Source organism: Montipora capricornis, chromosome 11 (genome assembly GCF_036669925.1).
Source record: "Montipora capricornis isolate CH-2021 chromosome 11, ASM3666992v2, whole genome shotgun sequence".
NCBI classification, from domain to species: domain Eukaryota; kingdom Metazoa; phylum Cnidaria; class Anthozoa; order Scleractinia; family Acroporidae; genus Montipora; species Montipora capricornis.
In genome coordinates, this window is record NC_090893.1 from 34,096,214 (window position 1) to 34,103,713 (window position 7,500).

Here is a 7,500-nt window from a genome sequence, read left to right on the forward strand (position 1 = left end):
ATTTTTGCAGTCATTGTAAAAAACAGGTTGATCAGTGTTGTGTAAACAGAAGGTGTAGTACGGCATCGAAATAGATGCGGTTACAAATGAAACCGCATTCGTGTAAATTATTAACTTCTTACTAACCGAGCGCGAGGGCCGTACTGGGGAATATTGGCCCGAGGTCGTGGCAGTACGGACCGAGCACAGCGAGGTCCGCACAAAAACGACCGAGGGCCAATATTCCCCAATATGGCTCGAGCTAGCTCGGTTAGTAAGTAGTTTATTATATGGTTTTTTAATTACCTTTTGCTTTGTTTTTGCAAGCCCGTAATTGGCCCGTGGGCATTACGGGAGAATAATGCCCTACAATTCAGTCAATTAGCCTATCAGAGCGCATGTTACATCGGCTACAAACACAAGCCATATAATAATTAACAATTATTCACCGAAGGCGAAGTGATTATCGGTGAATATTCACCTCGACATTGTCTCGGTGAATACTCACCGATAATCACTGAGCCTGAGGCGAATAATTGAGCCAATGAGAGCGCGCTATTTTGTATAATCACCTGTGTATCTATACTAATAATTATTAATTGCTGTCAATGCGGGATACTTTAAATGCAAGCGAATCTTTAGTAATTTTTAGTCCATAATAGACCTTTTTCGCTTGTACATTTTGATTTCCCAATACAGGTCATGTGATAATACTCAAGAGGTTTGGTCCTTTGTTTTGTTCATCAAAAAGAGTGCATGCAGACATACTCATGCTTGCTTGATAATCACTGAGCCTGAGGCGAATAATTGTTTTAGTATAAATACACAGGTGATTATTTCAAAAAAGAGGGAAAAAAAACATTTCAACGCGAAATCATCTTCACTTACACTGTACAGTGGCAAAACGACTACTGGCAGCCATTTTGTCCATCGAGGTGATTAATGGCTGATAATCCGAGATAGCGAGCCAATGAGAGTGCGCGATTTTGTATAATCACCTGTGTATTTATACTAAGAACATATAATAACCCGACTCTAGTTATAGTTGACACGTAGAATTAAAATTAGTGACATGAAGAATGCAATTTCTCTGGAAAATTTGGTACTGAAACTCGTGTATGTTTAGTGTGCGTGTTTTGTTTCAACATTAAAATTTCAGTGGCCATAAAATCGCTTTTTAGTGGTGCTTAGAAATTCAAGCGAGCCTTTAGAGGTGCTAGTGGAATAATAAACATGAGTACAATACGCACTAAATCAAATCACAGCCACAGTTCCGTTTTCTGGAACTGTATCGTGGGACTCGACCAATAATACCTCGCGTTTCATCAATGCGCTCGATCACCACGAATGTGCCGGTCTGTTGTTTGTATTTTTCAAAGCGATCCTGTTGACCATGTGCGCAAGAATAAGTGGAGAACTGAAAGAATGAAAGGATGTGAATATAATCACATTATTCGATATTTTTATTGACTTCAAAATCAAGTCTTCCTGTACACTGTATGTCCAATTTTATTAATTTCATGTATTCTCAACTGCCACTGTGCATGACTGGAGAGCTGAAACCAAAGCAAACAAATGTCAAGTCAAACTCTGACTGAGTCTGTAAAAAACCTAGGTAATAGCAAGGCTTTCAGTTGCGGTAGATGAGGTTTTGCCGAGGTCAAAACACAGATTCAATCTGCGGCCAGAAACCAGGCAAATACACAAATGGTTTCCTGTAGTGTACACTGTTGCAAAATTATGGTTACTATTGCCGCCGAAAATGAACATTCTTTCCTGGGCGGTCGAGAGTTTTTCGGCATTTTAATTCAAATACCTAAATGTACATGGGGTTGCCGGAAAATCGCAGTGAATGATTTTCCTCACACTCAATTGCCTTACCTTTTTGGTTGGTTTAATAGACCTTCAAAACAGTGGGAAAGGAATGTAGTTCCAATGTAAGCAGCCGTTCCTTTCGGGGGAACGTTGCGTGACATCCCGAAAGACGGCTGCGAAGGAGACTAAACTGGATGCAGCAAAATCTCCAATATTTCAAGTTGTGCCGAAGGTTTTTTCGTATTTGCATGATTGTGGTTTCAGGCTAAGGTTAACCAGACGCTCTGTGAGCGTAAACTGGGTTGCCTGTTTCTAACTGTTGTATCAGTAGCAAAACACAAGGACACTGAGTTGGGTGAGTAACTACGTACTACTACAATGGAAGAAGCAGGCGAGGGGATTGAGTGCAAATGCAGCATAATTATTTCTCATTTATTCTTAAAGCCACTCAATTCTCTAAACCGGCTGTGTAGTTGCTTGGGCACAGGGAGCAAGTAAAAAACAATGAATTTAGGTTTCAACATTGTTGAGAGTTTAATTTAGGACCCATGAGGAGGCATTAGATTTTAGACGTTGTACAACATATGCAGTTATTTCTTCTATACAGGTAAGCTTGAAGTAATCACGATTTTTTGAGTTAAAAGCTTGGTTGTGCTGGAAGTGAGTTAATGTTGGTGGAGAAAGGCCATATCATAAAATTATTTTGTTTGTTGCTTGTAAGGCTTCCTCTTGGCCTGATTGAAGATCAATGTTCTGTACAGTTGCTTGATCATGTTTGTGCAATTTTCCATTCCACTGTCAGAGTTTACTGAAGTACTAGTCTAGTGGTTCATTGCTTTTGATTTAAGGTATTGCAGGATACTGTTGCAGTGTTTTGATATAAATCTTTTGGAATCCCAGACCATAGCAGGAGCCCATCTGATCATGGGTTCCTGACCATAGATGCAAAGCATTTACTTGACCAGTAATGATCATATATCATTTTGCAATTGTTCATTGATTCATTCATCACGGGAACACTTGAATCCAGAAATGATCTGCTCCCAAAGTCAGTGGTTTCATGGCTCAGTTGGTTATAGCGTTGCACCAGTATTTAGAGGTCACAGGTTCAAACCCTGTGGAAGTCCTGAATTTTTCAGGCTTCTTTACACAATTGCTAAATTTGCGTTCATAACTGCAAGGTTCATAACTTCATTTGAGTTTGAACTTAACAGCCTTAAAATAGTTCTCTTGTTGGATGTATTTCTGTATTTCTGTAGAAAGGTGGAAATTAGAAAACTTTTAGGACCTTTTAACTTTTACAGAGGAGGAATGTGGGTTCGGCTCAAGTGTTTTTGTCTTTAAAGGAATTTACATAACAGAGGAAAGAAAAATTATGCAAGCAATGGAACCATGAAAAGAGTGAAAAGATAATTATTTTCATATTAAAAATGGGGGGCTTTTGAAAGATTTGTTTTTCAGCATGTCACAGGCAAACCAACAAAAAAAGCAATCAGAGTTCTTTCAATAAGAGTCTTACCTAATGTATGACCCTCTGATAACTAGTTGATGGAATTTTCATCCTGAACACCCTAAAAGAAAGAAAGTATTTGATAACAAGGGGATAATAGTTTCAAAGAAATGGATCATTGTAAGTACGTACATATTCATGGGGAGGGATAAGACTTTATTTTTGTGCAATTTAGAAATCTGAAAGCGTACTACAGTAGCAATTAAGAGGCAATAGATCGAATATTAATTCTTCAATATTAATTAGCTGAACCCCGAAAATTTTGCAATGGACCCCCAAATTTGAAAAGCTGGATACATCTCTGGAATGGTATCCCTAGCTTTCCAATCCACCTATGAAATCCTTTGGTGACACTTCCAAGGGCTCCTATCACTACAGGTATGACCTCTACCATTTTGAGTTTCCGCAATCTTCTGATCCCTCTCTTCAAGTCCTGGTATTTTTCCACTTTTTCACCTTCTTTTTCCCCTACTCTTACATCAGCTGCTACAGCAATATCGATGATTATCCCCTTTCGCTCTTTCTCGTCAATTGCAATTATGTCTGGTCTTCTTGCCTCTATCACATTGTCACACTGAACATTGATATCCCACAAAACTTTGACTTCTTCATTTTCTATTACTCCTTCAGGGACATGTTCATACCACTTTTCCATATGCTCCAACCCATTCTTCTTACAAAAATCCCAATGGACTTTCTTTGCTACATTGTGGTGTCGTCTCTTATATTCTTTCTGAGCCAATTTTCACATCCACATACATGTACTAGTAAAGTGTCGCACACTTTCACGGTCTTATCGATGTAGTGCTTTACATAGTTTGTCCTGATGGCCTGTTCCTGTGCGGCACATAACAATGCTTCTGTCCCAATCTTAAGATCACATTTGGATAACCATTGCCAAGTGTTATTCTTATCAACATTCTCTGGCATTTCCGCCAAACTGTCCATACATTTTCTTTTGAGTCCAGTTTTGTTTAAGTTCTTGTTCTATCGGTTTTTTTTAAAGTTCTCTACTCATTAAAGTGTCTTCCATATTGATTGTCTCAGCTGCATAAACTCCCTTAATGAGGTTTTCTTCAGAATTGGGAACATAAAACCGAAACTATTTTCTTCTCTAACGGAACATTCCACACTCATCAGAAAATCAGGCCTCTACCTCCCTCTTTCATTATTATTATTATGTTACTATATATTTATATATATATATATTTTTTTTTAATGATGGTCTGAACTAGTATGTCATATGAGCATGAGCATGCCTGTCATTTATAGTTATTGAGAGTCCTGCCTGGGAATAAGAGTAAGATGAAAGATGCAAAATAATATTATGTACACTTACCTACTTGTGGTGCAGGACACAGGCAGGGGGTGAGGCACCAAATAGTGGTGCCTTGTAAAATGCTTGTCAGCGGAGCTTCCAAGTCTCCCGTTCCTGCTGTTGGAACTTCCAGCTTAGAAAAACTCCTCAGGTGCTTGTGCAAGTTTGTAAGTTCTTGTGGCATATGAACATGATCCATTTTGATAACTGGAATTCTTCTTCTTATCTTAATCTCTGCTTATTCCAAAACAATAATAATTGTTGTGTAACATGGTTTTCTCTCCATTGTTTGCAGAGCCTTGGATTTAATTTGCTTTGCTTACCGGTAATTCATATGGAGGATTTTTCTATGACACATAATAATAATAATAATAATAATAATTATTATTATTATTATTATTATTATTATTATAATTATAGATAAATGTTGATAATATTAATTTTTGACATAACTGACCAAACATGTTAAGGTGTGCACCAATCTGTCTGCTTGCGAGCATTTCGAGGATTATACTGTGGAAGATTAGGATTTTATGAATTACCAGTTTTGCTCTAGCTTGACTTGTGATCTTTTTGCCAGGTCTTTGCGACACCTCTTTTTCAAAATCTCCAAAGATGCTTGCATGGAAGTTTCGTTATTATTTTAGTTATAGCTAGTGTATGGATATTTTAACAGTAACATGGTTCCTGCGGACACATTTGATTTATGTACATTTATGAAAATTTTATATGTACAGTTGACTGCTATAAATAAATTATATTCTTTGCATGACAGTTTAAATAAATTTAAATATATAAACTCTGATATATTTTGTGGATACTTTAACAGCATCATGATCAGAGTAGTTGGCACTAATTACAGTTAATTCTCTATGATGTCAAATTTTGTTGTTTTTAGGTACATTTATGTATGTTTCCTGATTCTAAGACAAAAGTTGGACTTTCAAACTGTGAATAACCTTGACAGGTCATTAAAGTAGTTGATGTTAAAATCACCAAGAATGATGTCGATTGGATATTAATTGCCAAGGCTATTTTGTAGAGGACTTATGTACTGTATTATATTTGAGTTGTTCTTTCGGTAAAGAAAAAGCACTGTAAAATTGGGAGACATTGGTCTATTCATAATTATTACAAATTTCATTGCCTTCACTTGTGGAGAGTATTCATGTTCCTTTGTCTGTATTGATCTTCTGGTACAACAGGTACACAGTGCAAAACTCAAAAATCTATCAGTAGGATGATCTTGCCTGTAGAGAATGAATGGTAACTTAGATGAGGTTTTATGTCTGTATCATTGCTATGAGGTACAAGTTGTATGTTTGCATCATATGTGATATCAACACTACATGTATGTTTTTTGAGTGAGCATATGTTTAATAGACATATAGTGAACGATGAAATGATATCTGAAATGGATCATATATGAACTGCGGATATGGAATCAAGTGAAGCTATGATCCTCGCAGTTATGAACGCAATTTTTGCAATTGGGTAAAGAAGCCTGAAAAATCCAGGACAGAATTTAGGAGGGTACTGATCTGTGGCTTTATAGTGATTGGCAGAAACAACTGTGCAAGTATTTGGTGCAAAATCATTTTTTTGTGTCGATTGACTGGATTAGTTTTAGCCCAGATGTGAAGATCATCTGATGGGTAATTAACATCTGATGGATCTATTGATCCAGATTAGTTGAACTTGATATCTTCTTCAGTTTGACTTGCTGTACAGAACCTATTCAAAAGTTCAGCAAAAAGGTTGGTCATCCTTCTACCTCATCATATCAACAAACTTTATCGTTGTGAATATAGGGTGGTACAGGTTAAGATGGTCTTCCACTCAAAATCTTACTTTTTAAATAAAAATTGTGCACTTAATCCATTATGGTACCATTGGAAAGATAATTGAAAATGGATTAAAATGACTGCAGTGATTGACATATGGTAACCATGATTACCAATTTAAAGGCCCCCAACTGTGAAAATAGCCACTGGTCTTTTGAAAAGGATATCTGAAGAACCAGTGACTCTATACACATTGTATTCGTATCAATGTAAACAGAAATGAATGCTTTATGATGCAAACCTGTAAAAAGCTAACTTAAATGGTTTTCTGCGAAACAAAATTCATGTTAACTACGTAATGTGTTGTTTTGGTTGCAGTCATTTGTGAATATTGCAATAAAAACCTTTTAGGTTGCAACAGGGGAAACTTTTTATAGGTTTAAAACATAAAACAATTATTTGGGGAAACCTTACTGAAAATTTCATATCAACAGCACAAAAGGTAGCCAAGATCTGATACATGTATCATTTTTAATACCAATGCTGCCTTAGCAAAATTACAAAACTAATAAGACAGCAGATAAAGTTAAGTCAGTCATACTTAAGCACTCCACAACAAAAAGTAACACGGTTTTTGATGAATATCTTGTTGTACCCATCAAAATGCACCAGGTACATAAGTGTCTCCCTCTTTTGCTTGTTGCTTCTCATTTTTTTTCTTTCTTTTTCCACGAAGCAGTCTCCTTCGTGACCTGTGTTGTTCACACTCTTTGTAGTTTGTTTTGAAAATTCTCAATGAATCTGGCCTTTGAGATTCTGTTAGACAATAATACCCTGGAGAAATTCCAAGCTTCTGCAGAATCATCACAGAAGCTTGACATCCAATGTTGAAGGTAGCTACTCAATCATAAATGCCACACTGGAAGATTTTGGACCCCAAAGAGACACCCTTCGTCACTCTCTCCCAAAACATGCCATTGAGCTACTCATTCTGATCTTGTGTCTTACAATCAAGGCACCTACCCTTAAGACTGTCCTTATGTATTGGTGATAGTTGATACATTTTACAAAATTAATAGCAAGAATGCTAATGC

The 7,500-nt window shown here is 36.8% G+C and overlaps 1 long non-coding RNA gene across 1 annotated transcript in view; it reads left to right on the plus strand.

Moving 5' to 3' along the window:
* LOC138024856 (uncharacterized) overlaps positions 1–7,500 on the plus strand; it is an 18,057-nt gene that overhangs the window by 842 nt on the left and 9,715 nt on the right. The window lies entirely within an intron of this gene.